General features: G+C 38.9%; 1 protein-coding gene and 1 pseudogene across 3 annotated transcripts in view; one reads left to right on the forward strand and one right to left on the reverse strand.

Moving 5' to 3' along the window:
* The window catches only part of TEX10 (testis expressed 10), a 43544-nt gene extending 42996 nt beyond the window's left edge, over positions 1–548 (reverse strand). For 2 of the 3 annotated variants that reach the window (XM_074361907.1, XM_074361905.1), the window contains exon 1: positions 360–548. The gene's annotated coding sequence lies outside the window, so the exon portion shown is untranslated. Of the gene's footprint in view, positions 1–288; positions 314–359 lie in introns of those variants that run through there. The other variant, XM_074361906.1, reaches the window with a different exon arrangement.
* Positions 549–18409: 17861 nt separating this feature from the next.
* LOC105067399 (small ribosomal subunit protein uS2-like) lies at positions 18410–19374 on the forward strand (annotated as a pseudogene).
* The last annotated feature ends 1783 nt before the right edge of the window (positions 19375–21157 follow it).

The raw sequence follows: 21157 nt of genomic DNA on the forward strand, positions 1-21157 counted from the left end.
GACCTCCGTGGGCTTTAAGAAACTAGCGCTCCTTCTCCTCCTGTGGACGGAGGTCAGGACCACAGTCCAGGAAGTGGGGCCCAATCAATGCACACCGGCCTAAAAGTCCCCTAGACCCGAAACCGCGCGAGCCCGCCCAGTCACTTAAGGCGCTTCAAACGCCCGAGGGGCGCCCCGCCCCCGCACTGCCCCGCTCCACACCCAGGCCCGGCTCCGCGGGGACGCCCCGGCCGGCCCCCGGGGGGCGCAGACTGGCCCCAGCCCGCCCTGCCCGCCTGGGCCGCCTACCGGGGGGCAACGGCCCCGCGCGCCGTCCCGCGCTCCAGGAGGGCCCGGCCCGACGGGCGGCGGCCGCTCACCTGAGGGCCCGGCCGGGACCGGGGCGCGGCAGGCGGGTAAAAACGTCCGAGGAGAGCCCACCGGGCGACGGCGTGAGCCACCGGCCTCAGCCTCTCGCTCCCGGAGCGTGTTTTCAAATCGCCTCGTCTTCACGCGGCCGCGTCTCCTTCCGCCGCCCGGAAATCAGGGCCCCTCCCCCGCCGCGCTGCGTTCACGTGACCGCGGCCCGCAGCCGCGCGCAGCCGGGGAGGCGGGAACCGGAGCGGTAGGCCCCGCCCCCGGGAGGAGGGGGCCGCGCCGGAAGCCCCCCGCGCTCCGGGAAGCGCAGGGAGGAGAGCGCAGGATCCAAGGACAAAGCTTGGCCGTAAGTTTAGCCGTGAACTTCCCGGACTTGCCCTTTAGGGGCCGTCGCGCTGATTACAACAGAAAAGGTTAAGAGCATATCTTTTCTCCCCAGACTGGACCAGTGTTCTTCAGGCGTGGAGCCACATTCAAAGAAAAGTATAAGTTCAATTAAATTGAGAAAAAGTTTGGGACTGCAAGGACTACAGAATTCCTGGGAACTTTAACCTGGATGGAGCAATTAAGAATTAGCTAGAGAGGACAAAATACCCCTAGTAGCTGGAACCTGAAAGTTTTAGTTGAGGATTTTCCTTAATATTTCAGTTTCTCAGCACAAAGATTCTTGCTCCTGAAATTAAGTGGGCCCAGTGAAGTTAAGAGAGAAATTTAAATGCCTAAAAAGATGAGAAAGCAAAGAGAACGGGTCTTTGAAAGATAGCCTTGCCAAATACTGGAAGGTGGCATGGAGGAAAGAGCCCCAGATGTGGATTTTAGACCTTGATTCAACTTTGTCTCTAGAGTTGACCAGATTATAAAACTTGGGGAAGCCATCAAGGAATGAGCCTTAGTTTGCTGGGTAAGGATTCAGAGCAATGATTTCTAAGTTCGGAGGAGACCCAAGCACTGGGACTAAGATCATTCTTATGTGATCAGAGACAAAGAAACAGAGCCAGATACCAACTTCTCCCCTCCCTGGCAGTACATCCATACAACCACGATCTGCTCTGAAGCCAACATAAACGTTTGGGAGTCATCAGTATTATATGGTATTAAAAGTTTTGAGTCTGAATCAAAAGAGGAAATGTTTATTGCCAGCCAGACATGTCCCCTGAACTCCAGGCTCATATCTGACAGCTTATTCAACATTTTCTTTCGACGTGGACTATATATCTCAAGATCAACGTATCCAAAATGAAACTCCTCATTTTTCCATCTGAAATCTACTCTTCCTGCAGCTTCTTCATCTCAAATAGCAACTCCATCCTTCCAGTTACTGAAGTCAAAACCTTTGGAGTTTTGACCTGGCTTCTTTCCTTCTTTCATATCTCACATCAAAATCATCTGACGATTCTGCTGATTCTACCTTCAAATACGTTCTGACTTCCACCACTTAACACACCTCCCTTGCTACCATCATGGTCCAAGCCATCTCATGATCACTGTAAAAAGCCTCTGAATAGGTCTCCCTGCTTCCATCACTGCAGTCTAGTGTCTTCCCCCTACAGTCTAATACCAGCAGAGCAATTGTGTGATTATTTAAAAATCTAAGTCAAATCAGGTCACTCTTTTTCTCAAACTCCCCCAACAGTTTCCTATTTCATTCGAGTAAAAGCCAGAGACCTTGATGCCCTTAAGTTTTGCCATATTCTGACACATTCCCTTAACCTGTGGGCACTCCTCCTACTACCCTCTCCTTTTTCACTCTGCTCCAGCCACCCTTGTTTTTGTCTGCAGCACCTTGGGCCTGGTGGTCACACAGCTCACTGAAGTGAGGCCTGGCTAAAGGAAGCAGCAGGTTGTCAGCAAGAGTCAACAGCAGCAGCCATGAGGGAATGCAAATCTCATTTTCAAGACAAAAGCAGAAATCCAGAAATGTTTAGAAGAAATCTGATCTTAAAATATTGCTGAGGAAGTACATGTTTTTCCTATTTTAAAACACTGTGTAGGCCAAACAAAATACTTACGAGCAGGTTGCCAGTTTATAGCCTCTGGTTTAAGACATGAAAAGTGTGGACCTAAAGATAGGCTTTTTTCAAAAACTCAGTAATTACAAGGATGATCTGTTTAGCTGAGCCCAAACAGACCTTTGACAAATAACAAGAATATAACTTATCAAGGGTCCTTGACCCGTGCCAAAAAAACGTGTATAGTGAACATGCATTCTAGAATCTGTAGGATATTCCACTTCCAAATTCTGTCCAATTGGCCACATATTAGTTTCCTGGGGCTACTGCCACAAAGTACCACAAATTAAGTGGCTTAACCAACAGAAATGTATTGGCTCTCCGTTCTGGAGACTAGAAGTCTGAAGTCAAGGTGTTGGCAGGGTTGTTTCCTTCTGAGAGGTCTGAGGAAGAATCTGTTCCATGCCTCTCTCCAAGCTTCTGGTAGCCTTAGATGTTCCTTGGCTTGTAGATGGCATTCTCTCTGTTCCTTCAGATCATCCTCCCTTTGTGTCTGTGTCCAAATTTGCTCTTTTTATAAGGATACCAGTCATGTACAGCCCACCCTAATGACCTCATTTTAACTTGATTACCTTTATAATGATCCTATTTCCAAATAAGGTCAACCTTTGAGGTACTAGGGGTTAGGACTTCAACATATCTTTTCAGAGAGACCATTCAACCCATAATAGTCACCAAGATCTGTGTCCAGAAATGTCTCTATTTCCCCACCCTCTCTTTTTTGTCTATTCTTAGAAGCATCACAAAATTGTGAGTTAGGTAACTTACCACCATTCCATCTACCTAACCTTTGTAGCTTCTCTGTTTTTTATACTGGACCCCCAGTTAATATTTGTTTTGGAAATAGGGTACCACTGCTAAAACAAAACAAAACACCCAAACCTTCTTATGCTAATAAACTTCATTTTATAATGTCAAGACAAATAATAAAAGCTTGAACATATTAAACTGGCCCTTGCCTTACATTTCAGAGCTACTACTAACACAAAAAGCAGAGAGTCTTTGAAGAAAGCTGAAAAGGACAAGTTCAAATTTGGTACTACAACGAGGGACAAAAATTCAAAGTACATCCTTTAGGAATTGAATCATAACCAGTTACATGCAAATCACTTTGCACATTGCCCGGCACACAGTAAGCCCTCAATAAATGGCAACAGATATCCCAATTGATGATGTATCATTGGACCTAATTTATGCAAAATGAAACTTTTCATCAGGTTTCTTAGATAAAGTAACAAGAAATCAGTTCTGACTTTAAATTAAAAAAAAAAATTATTGAGAGAATATTGAGTAACACAGAAAGGCCAAGAAGGCTGCCCATCCAAGCTTGGAAAAAGACAGGAAGGAAGGAGACCAGCCAGGTGTACAAAATCATTCCCAGAGATAAGAATTGAAAATGAGGAAGTAAAATTATCTACATTTCCAGATATAATTGTATGCCTGAAAAAATATCAACTGAAAAGCTACTACAAACAACAAGGAAATTAAAAAAGGGTGAGGCAATATAAAATTAACATTCAGAAATCAATAGACTACACATGCACAAACAATAACTAATTAGACAATAAGATGGAAAAGGAGACCCCATTTGCAACAGCTATCAAAACCAATCAAATTCCTAGGACTGAATAGGAAACTGGATTAGAATTCTCAACATCCTAAAGATGACAAGTGTCCCTAAGTGAACTGGTAAATTGAATGAGATCCTAATAAATATGTCAACAGGGTTTTTTCTAAACCTACATGAGCTGATTAAAATTTGTCTATGAAAAATTAAACAAGCAACAATAGCCAAGAAATTTTTGAAAAAGAAAAGCAACGAAGAGAGACCAATTCTATTAGATATGGAAATAAATTATAAAACTTCAGTAATTCAAATGTGGTTTTGGCATATGAATAGACAAACCAACGGAATGAAAAACAAAGTCTAGAAACAGAACCAAATAAATATAAGAATTTAGTGCACTACAAAGACAACATCTCATGTCAATGACATAAAGATAAGTGGTTGGCATAAATAGGGAGCCATTTGGAAAAACATGAAGTTGGGTTCATACTTCACATATTACATTCAAAGATGTAAGGTTAAAAAACAAATTCATAAAAGTCCCAGAAAACAAAATGGGTGATTGATTTTATAACTTTGGATTTCTACTAGAACTTAAAACCTAAATGCCAGGAAAAAATTTTTTTTTAATTTGATTACAGGCTTTTACCAAAACTTTTAGAAATATTCTTCATAACCAAAAAAAAGAGAGTGAGAAAAGTAAAGTCAAAAGACAAGGCAAATTTAGGGAAAAAAAGTTGCAACTCGTATCACAGGTAAAGGATTAATTTTCTTAGTATACAAAGAATTCCCAGAAACAAAGGAAAAAAATCAAGTACTTGATAGAAAAATATTTATCTCCAGCCAGTTTATGGAAAAAGAAATATAAATCATCCTTACATAAAAGACATTCAACTTGACTCACAAAAAGAGAAATGCAAATTGAAATTAAGATCACTTTCCTCATTTTTTTAAAACGTTGTTTTTATTGTTATACTCATTTTACAATGTTGTGTCAAATTCCAGTGTAGAGCACAATTTTTTAGTTATACATGAACATACATACATTCATTGTCACATTTTTTTTGCTGTGAGCTACCACAAGATCTTGTATTATTTCTGTGTGCTATACAGTATAATCTTGTTTATCTATTCTGCATATGCCTGTCAGTATCTACAAATTTTGAACTCCCAGTGTATCCCTTCCCACCCCCTGCCCCCTTGGCAACCACAAGTTTGTATTCTATGTCTATGAGTCTGTTTCTGTTTTGTATTTATGTTCCTTTTTTTTTTTTTTTAAGATTCCACATATGAGCGATCTCATACGGCATTTTTCTTTCTCTTTCTGGCTTACTTCACTTAGAATGACATTATCCAGGGACATCCATGTTGCTGCAAATGGCGTTATGTTTTCCTCACTTTTAAGATTGTCAGAATCCAAAAGTTTGACAACAAACCTGTTGCTGACACCATGGAGAAGCAGCACTCTCATATATTGTTGGTGGAAGTATAATCTGGCATAAACTACAGAAGATGTAATTGTGAGAATTAAATTTGGTGGGAGAAACGGTAAGACATAAAATAACAATTTACTTTCTCACATTGATGTTGAGATGTTAATTTCTCTCATTAAAGTCAAAATGTAGGCAGTCTAGGCATCAGGTGGCTCTGCTTCAGCAAGTCCTCAAATACTCAGGCCACTTCTCTATTGTTGTGTCAGTCCCAAGGTCACCTCATGGTTCAAGATGGCAGTTTTAGCTCCAGCCTTCACACCTGCATTTCAGTCAGCAAGTAAAGGGAAGGGCACAAGGACATGATCCCTCCACTGAGGAAGTAGAAGTTGCATACAGTATTTCTGTTTTCATCCTTCTGCCCAGAACTCAGACTATATCTAACTGTATAGGAGCTGAGAAATTTGAGGGATCTCCTGTAAGTAGTAAAAATCTCTGCCATCAACATGGTTTGGTGATAGAATTTTTGTTTCTGTTTTATATAAATGGGTATAAGTATACTCATTGATGAAGCAAAATACCTTCTTCTGGTGGGTCTCAAGTTTTTTAAAGCTCAAAACTGTCCTAAGTGAGGCAATATGGTATAGTACAACAACCCAGAAAGAAAAAAACACAATTATTCTTCTGAACTCCAAGTGTCAAGGACTTCCTAGAGCATAAGAGGAAAGTAAAAAATAACAAGGAAAAAAATCATTGCTAAGTTTGGCATAAAAAATGTTAAGTAGTATATATCAAAAAGTATTTTAAACAAAATCAGTAGAGAAAGATGGATCAGATACTAAATGCTGTTAGGACAACTGATGAGCCATTTAAGGGGTGGAGGGAGGTGGGACTGGCCTCTGGGAAATTCCTAACATCCAAAGCATGTCGTAACAGGCAAGAAAGCTAAAGGAAACGATTGAAAAACTCAACAGTAACCTTCAGGGTCCAGTCAGGAAAGAGAAAGCATGTCAGCTATTTTAATAGAGCGAATTTAACATAAAGAATTGTTAATCAAATACTCAAGAAATAAAAAAGGCAGAAAGAGGATCTGAGATATCACAGGAGAATAACTGGTGGAAGCAGCTACCGCCCTAAGGGACAGGGGAACAGAGGGAAGGAATGGGGATTGTTAAAATTTAGAAGGTTGGAGATGGGGCGCATTGAGGGGAGGTCAGACCTGCAGAGAGGTGGGTGGTGCCAACTGATCAGTCTGAGGTGGTGCAATGATGCTGCTTCTGCAAGTGTTGGGAAAACTGCAAAAACTGCATAACTAGAAGTGTTGGGACACTCCTCTGGAACCAAGTTGCCACTGGGTGAGGACTCATGGCTGCAATGATGTTGACAAAAAGGAGGGACAAACAGAAATAAGCAAATCTCTTCTTCCTCCTCCATCTTTCCAGTCTCCCTCTTCTGCTTCCCACTGACAGAGCCAAGCAGGGAGCCAGCTGGCAAAGTGAAATGGGGTTTGCAAAGTCCTCCAGCCAGGGGCATGATGCAAAACACAGAGAGATGATAGCTCAATAATCAGCATTTCCACTCAATGAAAATTTCAAATAATAAAATAACAAAAAAGCATCAGAGAAAATTTAGTACCATATGGTATGATTTAGGGATTGGGGATTTTTTCTTTAGAAAGATAGGCAACTTAGAAGCCATTGAAGAAAAATACAGGCATATTTCACAACATTAAAAAAAATGAAATGTAGTATGGCAAGTGATGCCATAAACATAGACAAAGGGCAAAAAAAGCAGCTTAGGAGAAAGATTTACAATGCATATGAAAGATAAATTATTAATATCTGCAATATGCAAGGAGCTCTGGCAAATTATAAAGGGACAAAAATAATTCAATAGAAAAAAGGGCAAAATCTATTTTTGTAACAATTCATACACAAAAAATCCAAGTGATCAATAAACTTTGCAAACCTGCTCAATCTTATTGATTGTCAGGAAATGGTAAAATTAATATAAAGTGGGATATAATGTCTCAGTTAACAAACTCACAGCAGTTACAAGGCAGTATAACACCTGCTGGCAGGGATGAAGGGAAAAGGGTATTCTTCTCCTTCGCTTTGCTTCCCATACTTAGTTGGAAATATAAAATATTGCAGCCATTTGGGGAAGAAGTCTGGAAATATCTTAAAATTCTTTTAAATTGATAGTCTTTCAATCTAGTAATCCCATCCCCTGAGAATTTAGATATAAAAGAATCAGTCCAAAGTACATATTTATGAGGTATTTATTACAATATTTGAGTAGCCTAACACTAGGAAAAAAAGGAATACCAATTAAAAAGGGAATCACTGAATAAACTGTGATACACTGACTCTTATGGTGACATTAAAAAGATTCAGTTCCATCTATACCAGTTATTTTAAAGATTTTTTTCCCCAATGTACTTTCAAGTAAGAAAAAGTATATGTAATCTAACCACATTGTTATGAAATTAGCCAAAAATGTAAACATCAGTGTATGTCTACTTTTGTATGTGATCATGCAAACATGGAGAAAGATATGAAAAATAACAAATCAGAGTGTTATTAATGACTTGGCAGGACCAGAGGGAAAGAGGGGTATGTAAATAGCATAAAGAGATGATTGAAAGGATGGCTATCAAAAAGTGAAATAAAATCAAATTTAACACCCTAATGACAGCATTGTTTTTGATTTTAACATAGTGCATTGTTGAAATCAGGAAATTGAAGTTGATATAATACTATTAACTCGTGTACAGATTGTATTTCAACTTCATCAGTTTTTACAAGTATTGATTTTTTTACAGCTTTATTAAGGTACAATTGACATACAAAAAATGACACATATTTAATGTATGCAATATGATGAGTTTGGACATACGCATGTACCCATGACACAATCATCACAATGAAGGTAATAAACGTATCCATCACTTTCGAACGTTTCCTTATGTCCCTTTAGGTTTTTTTTTAATTAAAAAAAATTTTCACGGTAAGGACACAACATGAGCTCTACCCTCTTAACAACTTTTTAAATACACAACACCAAATTGCTACCTGTAGGCTCTCTGTTGTACAACAGATCTCTAGAACTCATTCATCTTGCATAACTGTAACTTTATACCTGTCGACATCCCCCATTTCCTACTTTGCCCGGCAACCACCATTAGATTTTCTGCTTTTCTAAGTTTGACTATTTTAGATGCTTCATGTACATGGAATCATGCATTATTTGTCTAAGCACTGATTTTTAAAATACTTACTTCACCATATCCCAAAACTTGAGACGTTGACATGCCCTGTAATAACACAACTGTAAGTCTCACTAAAAGGTTATGAAGGTGATTCAACTTAAGCAGTGATCTTCAAAACTTTGTTTCCTAAAAAGCTAAAAAGCAAACAGACCACTTATGTAAGGAAGCACATCCTTTAACAAATCTTTTTTAAAAGGTCATGTTATCATCGCAGAGGTTAAATTGCAGGTCCTACACATATGCATAGTCCCTGAAACATCTTCCCACATCTGGATGTTGCTTTGCCCCTCTCACCAATTCTGCTAAGCGGGAAAAATTTGACAATTTCCACGGCTAGAGAGTGGTTAAAGTGCTCCGTTGAGATTCAGATAGCATTGTAGCATCCTTGATCCCACAATGAAAGCCAGAAGGTATAACTACCAGGTTGATACACCTATTCCCAAGGATGACAGAGTGCTAGCTCAAAGGTTTTAACAACTGGTACAGCTCAGCATCAAATCAGCACAAAGGCCAGCTTTCAACTACTAAATAGCCAACCTAGTGCCTCCCATTTGACGTATCAGCACTGAGGAAACTAAGGCACAGGGATGTGCATATCTAGGAAACTATAAAGGTAAACTCTGAATCCAGGTATCAAAATCTCTAAATTTACAGGGAAAGAAATAAGACAATCTTCCTTATCATAGTCAACTAAAGAAAACTTAAAAATTAGAGTACGGCCATTGCAGAGCCTGGGGCATTATTTCTAAAACACTGTCCCTGAGAGCAGCATTTTGCAATTAGCATATTATTTTTACAGTCAGAAATTTACTTTTTTAAAACATTACCTCAACAATTTTAGAACAATAAATTACACACACACACACACACACACACACGCACACACACAGCGACTCTATAATTACCATTACTTTCTGAAAACAATAGGTGAGTAAATGAGAGGCCCAGGAACAGTATTTCAACAAATCTCCATGATTTTGAAATTCTACAGATTAATTTTTTAATTTTCTCTTATGTGAGCAATTGTTTTTTCTTATTTCTATGCATTCTATAAAATAAAATAGCAAGACTTGAATGTTTTTACCATATCATGCAGTAGGTGTATTCTTAATTCACTTGTTACAATTTACATTTAAAATAAAACATGGAATACAAATGCATTAAATATGTCAGAATGGCTAGGATAGAGAAGGAAATAGCCACTGTCATCAGTAGAGGGAATAAACCGGTGCTTTTCGAGATGCAGTAATTAGCTACAAAATTGTTTAGTGCTTGGCCTTCCACTGTTAGGACTCTATACTAAAAGAATAACCAGATACATAAATGAAGATCTGTATTTAAGAAGTGTACAAGAATGTTGACCTCATCAATGTTTACAGAGTGAAAAATCAGAAATAGTCTGAATGTGCGACAGTTGAGGAATGGGTGTATAAAGAATGGTAAACAGCAAGCCATAGTGTCAGGAGAAAATATTTATAACAAACTTATCATGAAAGGAAAAAAAAAAGAATGCTCAGTCATTAAGAAGGAATATGCTCTGAAACGTTTTTAAAGATATTTTTAAGAATATTTAGGGAGATGGAGAAATCTTCAGTGGAAATATTGGACCAAAATGTTGATCAGTAGAGAGCTTTTTGGTAGAAATATTACAGCTAATAAATAAAGAAGGAACAGAAGAAGAAAGTAAAGAAACAATCCCCTTTAAAATAGCACCCAAAGTAATAAAATATCTGGGAATAAATCTAACCAAGGAGGTGAAAGAATTATACACAGATAACTATAAACCATGGATGAAGGAAATTAAAGAAGACTAAAAAATGGAAAGATATTCCATGCTCTTGGATTGGAAGAGTCAATATTGTTAAAATGGTCACACTGCCCAAGGCATTCTACAGATTTAATGCAATCCCTATCCAATTACCCAGGACCTATTTCACAGAACTAGAACAAATCATAATAAAATTTATATGGAACCATCAAAGACCTAGAATTGCCAAAGCATTACCGAAGAGAAAGAAAGAGGCTGGAGGAATAACTCTCCCAGACTTCAGACAATACTATAGAGCTACAGTCATCAAGACAGCATGGTATTGGTACCAAAACAGACATATAGACCAATGGAACAGAATAGAGAGCCCAGAAATGAACCCACAAACTTTTGGTCAACTCATCTTCGACAAAGGAGGCAAGAATATACAATGGAATAAAGACAGTCTCTTCAGCAAATGGTGTTGGGAAAACTGGACAGCAGCATGTAAAACAATGAAGCTAAAACACTCCCTTACACCATATACAAAAATCAACTCAAAATGGATTAAAGACTTAAACATAAGACAAGATACAATAAACCTCCTAGAAGAAAATATAGGCAAAACATTATCTGACATACATCTTATAAATGTTCTCCTAGAACAGACTCAAGCAATAGAAATAAAAGCGAGAATAAACAAGTGGGACCTAATGAAACTTACAAGCTTCTGCACAGCCAAGGAAACCATAAGTAAAACAAATCCAAAACCTACAGATTGGGAGAAAATTTTTGCAAATGAAACCGACAAAGGCTTGATCTCCAGAATATATAAGCAGCTCACACGATTTAATAAGAAAGAAACAAACACCCCAATCCAAAAATGGGCAAAAGACCAAAACAAGCAATTCTCCAAGGAAGACATACAAATGATCGATAGGCACATGTAAAAAATGCTCAATATCACTAATCATCAGAGAAATTCAAATCAAAACTACAATGAGATATCACCTCACACCAGTCAGAATGGCCATCATTCAAAAGTCCACAAATGACAAATGCTGGAGAGGCTGTGGAGAAAAGGGAACCCTCCTGCACTGCTGGTGGGAATGCAGTTTGGTGCAGCCACTGTGGAAAACAGTGTGGAGATTCCTCAAAAGACTAGGAATAGACTTACCATATGACCCAGGAATCCCACTCCTGGGCTTCTATCTAGAAGGAAATCTACTTCAGGATGACACCTGCACCCCAATGTTCATAGCAGCACTATTTACAATAGCCAAAACATGGAAACAGCCTAAATGTCCATCAACAGGTGACTGGATAAAGAAGATGTGGTATATTTATACAATGGAATACTACTCAGCCATAGAAACCGACAACATAATGCCATTTGCAGCAACATGGATGCTCCTGGAGAATGTCATTCTAAGTGAAGTAAGCCAGAAAGAGAAAGAAAAATACCATATGAGATTGCTCATATGTGGAATCTAAAAAACAAAAACAAAAACAAAAACAAACAAACAAAAACAAAGCGTAAATACAGGACAGAAATAGACTCACAGACAGAGAATACAGACTTGTGGTTACCGGGGTGTGGAGGGTGGGAAGGGATAGCCTGGGATTTCAAAATTGTAGAATAGATAAACCAGATTACACTGTATAGCACAGGGAAATATACACAAAATGTTATGATAACTCACAGAGAAAAAAATGTGACAATGAGTGTGTATATGTCGATGAATGACTGAAAAATTGTGCTGAACACTGGAATTTGACACATTGTAAAATGATTATAAATCAATAAAAAATGTTAAAAAAAAAAAAAAGAATTTACATCTCCCCGACAAAAAAATAAAGAAAGAAAGAAAGAAAGAAAGAAAGAAAGAAAGAAAGAAAGAAAGAAAGAAAGGAAAGAAAGAAGGAATGAAAGGAATAAAATATCATCATTTTCAGTTCTTAGTAAACAAATGGATCTAGGCAATGATCATGAAGAGTTGCTTAAATCACAGAGAGTGAAACAGACATTATGTACCTTATTAAAGTACCCAATACTACATTTTAAAAAGACTTGCCATAGAATTCAAAACGGAATCTGATCAAGCCTAGATCTAACTACAAATTTATGGAAATTAAGGGCAGAGGAGTATATGAAACTACACCATGGCAATGCAGTCAGCACACCCTGGATGTAGGAAACTCACCAAGACAAACAATCTGGTTTCTTTGGGAAAAAATTATTTTGAAGGAATAAAAAGAGATTGAGCAGGAAGCTAAAGATCAGAGCATCTTAGGTGATGTATCAGCCAAGACCCCTGATTCAAACGAAGAAACTGTAATTTTTATATTTATGGCAGTCAAGGAAATGTGAACACTTGATCTTTGATAATATTAAAGAATCATGGATAATGATGAAAGAATTGTAATTATTTTTTAAAGAGTTTCTATCTTTTAGAAAAACATACTGAAACATTTATGGATGCATTGATGATATGAAAGGATTTGCTTTGGCTTGGGATTTGCTTCAAATATCTCTACAGGGAGGAGGGAATGGGTAGGGCAGAAATAAAACAAGTTTGTCCATGAGCTGAAAACTGTGGAAGCTGGAGAGTAAGAGAATATGGAGAGTCACTCTCTATTTCTGAGTGTGAAATTTTCTACACTATAATCTTTTTTAAAAAATCAGTAGACTCACTAGTTTTAAAAAAAGGCAAGTAGCTCACATGAGAGTAAGATTTCCTGGGTTATATTTTTTATGCCTTGTAATGAATAAATAACTTATAAATAGTTGAGTATAATTATTATGCTACTCTAAATTTGAATATAAATAAATTCACTTACCAGGGGAAATTTTTTTTTAGGTTATATGTCTTGAATTTCTTTTTGGAAAATATGACAGCCATGCCCAGGGGCAAGTGAAAACACTCATCTATGCACCTGGGTCTTTACTGCCAAGGCCTGTGACACTTTACCATTCTCAGGATATAAGGCAAATCTTCCCTAAATCACTGGCACTGACCCCAGAGGCTCCTAGTCCTGAGCCTCAGAGAAGGTATTCCTCCAGAAATTAGACACGGTCCTCATTTAGTTCAGTCCTCTAGAATCTTTGTCCCAAGTAACTTAAGAACAAGAGGAGAAATGCAGAGATGTTCTGTATTCATTGAGAATCCCCTGGGTAGATTAAGTTGTTTATTATTTCGTTCAATGCATGTTTGTTTACAGAGTCCCTAATACGTGACAGGCTGTGTTAGGTCTTTGTGACATAGTCCCCACCCAGTAATTGTCTACTGGAGAACAGAGAAAAGTAGAGACAGTAGCAAATAAAGTCTTAATCTGGATAAGGTCAATTTAATTCAAAAGGGGAATCTGGTTTACAGTAATCCCTTCTCTCATCATTGCCAGATTACCTAATTGCTTAAAAGACAATTAACTCCTCCTCCTCAAGTGTTTGGCAAACAATAGCAAGCAGATTTGTGGGGGGTAAAAAAAAAAAACATATACATACACAGCCAATTAGGGACACAGTTACAAATTCCTGTTTTGGGGAGTCTCCAGATTCTGCCTGCCCATCTCTTACCTCCAACCCCCTGAACCCCTATAAATAGACAGAATGGGAGCTGGCAGTGAAGAGTAGTTAGCTTGGAAGTAGAAGTCAATCCTAAAACCAGGTAAGTTAGGAAGGAGGATTTTGAGGCGTACAATTAATGCCAATAATGGAGCTTAGATTGTCTTACTATAGGACTGGGTATCAAGAGAATCAGAAAATACCTAGAAGTCAAGAGCACTATGGGAGTCTTTTTCTTATTGTGGGGAATCTTAACTACCTTCCATTAGGAAGCTTAACCATTTGTATTGAAGTAGGGAGAGGAGGTGGAAGATAATGTTTTATACATTTTGCTTCTATGTGCATAAAATATCAATGGAACAATACACACAGAGCTAGAAACATTGCTTTCAGGGAGGGGGACTGGGAGCCTGGGAGAAGGGTGGAAAGGAGATTTTTTTCCCTTTTAGTACTTTATGCTTTAAAATTTTGAACCATGTGAATGTATTGCTTTGCATAAATGAGACAGGATGGAAGGAGGGAGGGCACAGCCACTCAGGGAATGAGAGCAATTTAACACCAAAATGGTGGAAGATTCAACTCCCAGTTGGCCTTGAAAATTAAGTTGGCAGGAGGTTTGACTTCTAGTAGACCCTGAGCTTCATTTTATGCTCATTGTAACAGTGTGATAAATAACATGCCCGCAGGTGCCATGACAGCCCCAAGGCTAACTGCAAAAGGCCTAAGAATGGGCGATGGCCCAATTCCTTGGAACTCCAGCCCCTTTCCCACTGCAGTTGGAATGGTCCCACCTATAGGCATGTGAAGCTACTGAGCCCATAAAAACTGGCAACACCACACCTAGTCGGCCTTTTTCGCTCCTTCCTCTTTGGAGACGGCCTGCACTCTGTCTATGGAGTATGTACCTACTTTTACTTTAACCTGAGCACCAAATTCCCACACCTCTTTCCTTGCCTTTCTCTTGCCTTACACTCTATGCTGTGTGTATCTCTCTAAATAAATCTACCTTTACTCAGCTGTGGCTCGCACTTGAATTCTTTCCTGCATGAAGCCAAGGACCCACACCTGGCGAGGCACATCCCAGGAACTCAGCCGAGACCTGGGACATGGCCCTCCTCAAGTCCCACATCCATTTTCCTGCATCATAATTAATTAGTTAATTAAAAAAAAAACTAAAATGGGGATCATAATGGCTAAAAAGGGATGAAGAGATTAGCATCAAAGGGCCAGTTGCTCCTCATACAAGAGGAAAACTAATGCAAATCACACTATTAAGAATCTAAAGGGCTATTATAACAGAACATGATACATAATTTCAGATTTTCTTTTGCAATATAGGCCTTTATGGGCAAAATTGGTGAATTCTGAATCAGATCAATAAGTTAGATAACAGTATTATATCAATATTAATTTCCTAATTTTAGTAATAGTATTGTGGTTATGTAAGAAAAAAGTCTATTTTTAAGAAACACCCACCAAATCATTAGGGGTAAAGAGATGTCATGTCTTCAACTTGCTCTATGAGAGTGTTAGATATAGAAGATACAGAGAAAGACAGAGGAAAAATAATAATTATAAAGCAGGCATGATAAAATGCTAACAGTTACTGGCAAGGATGAGGAGCACCTGGAACTCTCATACACTAGTGATAGAAAAAAAAATGTTATAACTGTTTTTGAAAACAGGCATTTTTTAAAATAATGTTAAACATAGACTTACCAGATAACCTAGGAATTACACTCCTAGGTATTTACCCAGGAGAAATTAAAACATACAGATCCAAAAAGTTTGTACAAGAATGGTTACATCAACTGTATTTATAATAACCCAGGGTACAAACAACCCACATGTCCATCAACAGGAGAATGGATAAACAAATGGATTTGTACACTTGATTATGGGAAACAATTATCCGTGAGTCTCCTGTGTTTCTGCATGTCTTGTGAACAGAGGCATTGACAGCTCTGCTCCAGACAATCGTTTCAAAAATGCTTGTGTGGCAGATCCCTTTGGAAGATATAGTTTCTCCATCTGGAGCAGAGGGCAAGTTGTTTGGGATTCGGTGTGATAAAGACAATGTTTCCCTGTGGGATGTGGGTTGGGAAGATTTCCCTGCAGCCTCTTATGGAAGCGACAACCAACAGTGGGCCATAGAAGGAGGGCAGGACAAGGTGGCAGGCTTCACTCTGGGAGACAGGGGGGAGGTTAGCAGTTATAGGGGGATTGATGTCAGGTTGGCTCATTGGTTACCAGGGAAACCAGCAGAGGGGCACACCCCTCATTGCTCCTTTGATAAGAGCAATCACTAGCTGGGGCCTGGGGCAAGTAGGTAGGCAGTCATTTGAGTAGGGGTAGGTGAAGCAGGCGCCGGTTGAGCAGGGGATGGACAGAGAGCAAGAGAACAGCCGCCTTGAATGGCCTGACCACACAAAAGGTGAAGGAGGAAACTTCCTAGAGCGGTGGGACTATTCTGTATTTTGGTTGTGATGGTGGTTGCATGTGTGTATACATTTTTCAAAGTGTGTCAAACTGTACACTTTAAGTGTATAATTCTGTTACATGTAAATTATGTCTCAATAAAGTTATACAGGCAAAAACAGCCCAAATATCCATCAACATATAAATGGATAAACAAAATACGGTATATACATAAAATGAAATATTATTCAGCCTTAGAAAGGAATGAAATTCTGAAACATTGCTACGACATGGATGAACCTTGAAATCATTATGCTAAGTGAAAGAAGTCAGACAGAAGAGGACAATTATTGTATGAGTCTGCTTATAATGAGGCACCTAGACTAGGCAAATTCACAGGGACAGAAAGTAGAACAGTGGTTACCAGGGCCTGGGGAGTCGTTTAATGAGCACAGAGTTTCAGTTTGGAATGATAAAAAAATTCTGGAGACAGATAGTGATGACACTTGTACAACAGTGTGAACATACTTAATGCTACTGAACTATACACTTAAAAATAAAAAGACAAATATCATATGATATCACTTATATGTGGAATCTTAAAAAAAAATGATACAAATGAACTTATTTACAAAACAGAAAGAAACTCACAGACATAGAAAACAAACTTATGGTTACCAAAGAGGAAAGGGGGTCAGGGAGGGATAATGAAGAGTTTGGGATTAGCATATAGAAACTACTATACATAAAATAGAAACAACAAAGTCCTACTGAATAGCACAGGGAACTACATTCAACATCTTATAATAACCTATAGTGAAAAAGAATATGAAAAAGAAAATATATGCATGTATAACTGAATCACTGTGCTGTACACTGAAAACTAACACAACAGTGTAAGTCAACTATACTTCTCATTTTTTAAAACATGGTTAAAATGATAAATTTTATGTTACACCTAATGTATTTATACATATTGTAGTAGTGGTGAGAAAAAAATAACATCCCTCTCCAGTGATGTGCTGTTAAATGTGTAACAACCAGCTATAGGAGGGAAGCTGATTTGTAGCGTTTACCGTGATAACAAACACTCCCACAATGATCAATTTCAAGCAATAGTGTGATGTCACTGAATGGAGAGCTGGGAATAGATGCTAACAACCAGCTTTCCAATAAGAGCTAGCTCAAACCTACTGCTATTTCTACCCAACCAACCAACCATCAGTAAACAGCAAGTCTAACAAAGACAACACAACATGAAAGTTATAAAGAAGAAGGGGAAGAAAGCCCTACAGTTATTTATTTGCAGTAATCTGTATGCCAGCCATGGAGACTGACTGTTATTTGTGGGCTCATATGTACTGGTACATCAAGGTTCTAGTTGACTGATCTTGCAAGCTGGAAGGTATCAGTTCTGGTTGGTTGCTGCCGATTGCCATATGTTATGAAATCTCGTGGATCTCACCCTTGGTGCCAGCAACAAGGAAGGACAGTTGTGGCACCTTCTTCAATCACATTGGTTTAGCTACTAATAGACAATCCTTTCAAATTTTTAAAGATCTTCACTGTCATCATATTTCCTTTGTCTTAGCACAAAGAGCTCTTCAGAGACAGAATACCTCCAAAAGTAGAGTAGGAACAAAATCCTGAAGCCATTTCCAGAAGATTCAGACTGTATGCTCAATGCCAATGACACTCAGATACGGTGTGTGTGATAATTACTTGGAGTTCTGTTAAACATGCAAACTGATTCAGCAGGTCTGAGGTCAGCATGAATCTTCACTTTGAAAGAGAACTGCAGGTGATTCTGATGCAGTTGATTCATGGACCACAACATTTGTCAACACTGCTTGATGATGTAGCTCTTTCCCTTCTCCCCTCTTATAATTTCACACCATCGACCACTTTACTCTAAGATTCAAATCAGGGTAACTAATGTTATCTATTCCTGCAACATTTCCCAGTGTGTGTATAATGATGCCTAAAATGGCCTTAAGATAATTCAGTACACTTTTCCGCGTTACCCAGAGGAGGTCCGTACGGCATTGTTCTGAATTCCCATCGTAACTTAAAGGGAAACTTTCATAATGTCCGGAGCCCTTGATGTCCTGCAAATGAAGGAGGAGGATGTTCTCAAATTCCTTGCAGCAGGAACCCACTTAGGTGGCACCAACCTTGACTTCCAGATGGAGTGGTACATCTACAAAAGGAAAAGTGATGGCATCTACATCATAAATTTGAAGAGAACCTGAGAGAAGCTTCTGTTGGCAGCTCGTGCCATTGTTGCCATTGAAAACCCAGCTGGTGTGTCATATCCTCCAGGAATACTGGCCAGCAAGCTGTGCTGAAGTTTGCTGCTGCCACTGGAGCCACGCCTATTGCTGGCCGCTTCACACCTGGAACCTTCACTAACCAGATCCAGGCAGCTTTCCGGGAGCCGAGACTTCTGGTGGTTACCTATCCCAGAGCTGACCACTAGCCTCTCACTGAGGCATCTTACGTTAATCTGCCTACCATCGCCTTGTGTAACACGGACTCCCCTCTGCGCTACATGGACATTGCCATCCCGTGCAACAACAAGGGAGCTCACTCTGGGTCTGATGTGGTGGATGCTCGCCCGGGAGGTTTTGCGCATGCGCGGCACTGTCTCCTGGGAACACCCGTGGGAGGTCATGCCTGATCTCTACTTCTACAGAGATCCTGAAGAGATTGAAAAGGAAGAGCAGGCTGCAGCTGAAAAGGCTGTGACCAAGGAGGAATTTCAGGGTGAATGGACAGCTCCCGCTCCCGAGTTCACTGCTACTCAGCCTGAGGTGGCGGACAAGTCCGAAGGCGTGCAGGTGCCCTCTGTGCCTATTCAGCAGTTCCCTACTGAAGACTGGAGCGCTCAGCCCGCCAATGAAGACTGGTCTGCAGCTGCCACTGCTCAGGCCACTGAATGGGTTGCAACAACCATGGAGTGGTCCTAAGCTGTTCTTTCCACAAACTCTTAAAATGGAAACAGGTTGACAGAAAATAAAGTTTCTAAAAATTGTGTCCACTTGAAAAAAAAGATAATTCAGTACAGACAATGTGACATAAATGTGTGCTAATTGATTTTACTGTCATTGATGAAACAAGTGTTATTCAAGCTTTTTGGTTTAGAAGAAATATTTTAGGAGAATCCCTTCTATTCTTTAAACAGGAAATAAAATCTAGCAAGCCCTGCAGCCAATAACCTTAGGTACCTGAGGCTTGATCACTAAGAGATCTTGAGTCCAGTCATTGGCACTGTGTCTGATTCCCTGATACAAACCACAAGTTTAACTTAACTCTGCCTGTGTTGTTAGTTCTGCCTTGACTAATTCTTTCATGCAGGCTGTGGTCAGAGCATTTAAAAGGGCAGAGACCTGGATTTTATTGAGATCTTATTGTTTTATGCTTTATTAACAACGAATTTCTGTTTAGTAAATGTCTCATAATTGTGTCCCAGACTTGCTTTCCTTATAACCTAGCAGTGAGATTAAGGAGGCACAGTTAATCTTCATCTACTCTAACTACAAGAGGCCATACTAACCTACCAAGAAGAATCTTATATCTGTACCTGAAAAATTGGCTTAGGGCAGCTATAGGAGAACACTAAACCACAAGATGCTCATTTGAAAAAAGAAGAGTTGCATGATTAAATAAACTTCGGAAATGCTGCATAGTTTATTCCCCTCTTGGAAAGTGTATGCTACCAATTTAAAGGCTCTGAGAAATTTTGAATAAAGAAATGCATTGTATTTTCATGTAGTCCAGCATTCCCCCAAACTTATTTGAGTAAAGGTTTTAACATTTAATGAAATTAATATTTTGTGGAATACACATTTAGAATAGAATTTCCCAGTGCTCTGGTGAAAATCTAGCTGTGAAAGGGAACACAAGAATAGGTAGGCAAATGAGTTTGGGATTTCTAACTTCAAACTTACTTTAACCATATTTATTTGTACTATTAATTGTAATGAATGTGAACTGATTTACCAATAGTCATCAAGAATTATCAGAGAGAATTCAAGTCCCTAGTTGAAATGTTCGCTGCATTTGATAGCCTGGTCAACAATTCTTTACCTAGAATTCTCTTATATAACACAAATGAAACATAGGTTTAAACAGTTGCATTTTAAAGTAAGCATCAGTTCTCTGGGACATGCTGTAGTGATTGAAAGATGAAGCTGTAAAGCTATCTGGGTGGGAATCCTTGTCCACCACTTTTTGGCATTATGACTCTGGGCAACTTAAGCTCTCCAGGTCCTAGGTGTCTCACCAGTAAATGAGGACCATTAGAAAGACCAAATTTCTGAGACAAAAAGAAAGGGAGAATTAATTTTACTTTTTAATGTTTTTATTCTTTTGGGGGAGTGGGGAAGGAAATTAGGTTTATTTTTATTTTTTTTTTAATGAAGGCACTGGGGATTGAACCCAATCTCATGCATGCTAAGCACTCACTCTACCACTGAGCTATACCCTCCCTCCTGGGAGCATTCATTTTAAATGTTAGTTAATGTCATTATTACTTTAATTTTACCTGAAATTGCCATTGTGCTTCCAAGTAGCTTCTGACAAATTTACTTTTTTTCCCCAATGAACAAACCTACTGTTCTCACACAGAGTATGATTTATTATAGAAGAATCAGATTTTAATATTATCCTTAGGGGTATATATACATAATATATTTTTAAAATAAGATTTTTATATAGTAATTGCAAAGCAGTTTGATTTTACTATTTCTCATCTGTTCATTTTAAAACACTGAAGTGATTTTCAAAAATTT

This window comes from Camelus bactrianus, chromosome 4, assembly GCF_048773025.1.
Source record: "Camelus bactrianus isolate YW-2024 breed Bactrian camel chromosome 4, ASM4877302v1, whole genome shotgun sequence".
Lineage (NCBI taxonomy): Eukaryota > Metazoa > Chordata > Mammalia > Artiodactyla > Camelidae > Camelus > Camelus bactrianus.